Below are 2,261 nucleotides of genomic sequence, written 5' to 3' on the forward strand. Positions count from 1 at the left end.
TTTTATCAAGAGCTTTCATTTTAAAGCTAGTACCTCCACAATCACCCCCAAACAATCCCCTTGGCTTTTGACATTCTTATTTTTGTATTATAATTGTTCCTTTTGTATTTGATCTCTTTGATAATATATTTTTCTGGATTTGGAGAGGTGATTTAGTAGAAGACACTCATCAGATTAGAAGCAGGAAACCAGTCATCCGTGAACTGAGCCTGTTAGCCCTCTCTTGGTGTGGAATTAATGGCATCCCCTTACCTTCTTCACTGACCATTTTGTTTTTATGTCTCTTTCTTTGTTTTTGTTGTTTTAGACAGGATCTTAACTATGTAGCCCTGGCTGGCCTGGAGTTCACTATGTAGACCAGGCTGGTCTTGAACTCAAAGAGATGTGCCTGACTCTGCCTCCAGAGTGCTGGGATTAAAGGCATGTGCTACCATGCCCAGCCCTGCACTGACTACTTTGTGAATGGGGAAACCCAGTACAAGCCATTGCATGCATATAGCAATATCTAACCACTCTGTTGGAGCTATTTGTAAATTCTTGCCTTCCATGAGAGCAATTAACTTCTGGAGTTCTGTTTATGTCTTGCAGTGTAATGTGAATCAGGCAATTCACTCTTAGTCTTACTTTGTACTTTAATGTTGCTATCTTAAGCACTGGCATTTAAGCAAAATATGATTTACTTTGGCATGACAGAACTGGGTGATAAAACAAAGTGTGTGGTCCCTCAAAGATTAAATGTTGCCTCTTTGGCTCTGGATCTGTTAGAAGCAAGGAAGCCAGATTCCATGAGCTACTGTTTTCTGGGATGAAAGCAGTTCCCTGGCCACACATGAATGGGAAGGTGGAATGGCATGCAGAGTAAATTTGGTTCCCTGTGCCTTCTCTGAAATCACAGAAATTTTTTTGTCATCTTGTATTTCTGCCTGGCAGAGGGCCAAGCAGCTGTAACACGGATTTTACTTACTTTTCCCTCTTGGGTACCTTCTGCTTAAAAAGCAATCTCTTCTCTCCTAACTTCCAATGCCTCTTAATATTGTTCAAGCTTTTTAAACAGTGAAGCAGTTGGAGGATGTAACTTTGTAGAACTAAGAAACAAACTGTCATACTTAAAAGCTCCAAGGTAGTAGAAAACTTTGACCAAAATGTTTCAACTTCTTCAAGTGTTCTTAACCAAAGTTCAAAACAGTATAGCACGATTGGGCTGTCAGTTTACAAGCATCAGGCTTACATTGTTAAGGCTGAGTAAATGAGAAAGATGCCTTGTTTGTAACAAAAGACCAGGAGATCTGTATTCTGAAGTATTAATTAAAAACTAACTCCTTTCTTGTTTGTATCAAAGCCAGAAAGGGAAGAGTCATTCCTCTAGTTTTGGTGGGGGCAGGGACTCTTTACAAATGGTGAAAAGGGTGGGGGCATGGTGGCCCATGCCTTTAATCCCAGCAGAGGCAGGCGGATCTTTGTGAGTTCAAGGCCAGCCTGGTCTACATAGTGAGTTCGAGGACAGCTGGAGCTACAGGGAGACCCTGTCTCAAAAAGACCTAAAAAAACAAAACAAAACAAAAAACAAATGGTGAAAAGGAAGAAGACCAGCCCTGGCTCTGAAGTAGCTATTAGAATGTGGGAGGTTGTGCTTTTTTATTGACTGGATAGTTGGTTGCAGAGGGCTTCAGAGATCATAGAGATCATGTTCTAGCATTTTTATCTCAGGTGAGAAGCAGAGGCCTAGGATTCTCATCTGGATAGCATCTGGAATCCTGTTCAGTCCCGTGTCCTCCTCCTGTACCCTCCACTTTCCTGTCCCTCTGTAAAGGCCGAGTATTGAAGACCTGGCCAGTGTAGACTACCATGGGATGCTCCTGTGTGCCATGTCACTTTTCCTTTCTCCTTGTAGCTTTTCTGCAGTAGACGCTGTTGTTAGTCTAGTACCTCAGGTAAGGAGGCAAGATCCAAGATGCAGCCCATTCCTCACCCCTAGCAGGCCCCTTTCCATGCCTGTTACACAGATAGCAATGTAGCAAGAACCCAATGGTTTCCCCTGACCTGGTCTGACAGTTGGTTAAAGCTGAGAGCTACAAAAGCATCCCGTGTACTCCTTCTGTGATACTTGGTGCTTTCCAGTGGTACTGCGTGGTTGAATTCTCCTGCTAGATTGTGCGCTCCTGGAGGGCAGAGTCCACTCTGATCATGTTTGTGTCTTCTTCCTTTCTCTCCTGGCACCTAACACAGTGCCTTGTACACAAAAACAATAAATGGTTGTTGAA

General features: G+C 42.9%; 1 protein-coding gene across 1 annotated transcript in view; it reads left to right on the forward strand.

Moving 5' to 3' along the window:
- Positions 1 to 2,261, forward strand: part of Cnih4 (cornichon family AMPA receptor auxiliary protein 4) — a gene marked incomplete in the record, with an annotated part of 26,741 nt that extends 24,480 nt beyond the window's left edge. Inside the window, 1 exon segment of the mRNA XM_008823715.3 lies at positions 1 to 2,261.

Source organism: Nannospalax galili, unplaced genomic scaffold, assembly GCF_000622305.1.
Source record: "Nannospalax galili isolate Female #2095 unplaced genomic scaffold, S.galili_v1.0 scaffold368, whole genome shotgun sequence".
Lineage (NCBI taxonomy): Eukaryota > Metazoa > Chordata > Mammalia > Rodentia > Spalacidae > Nannospalax > Nannospalax galili.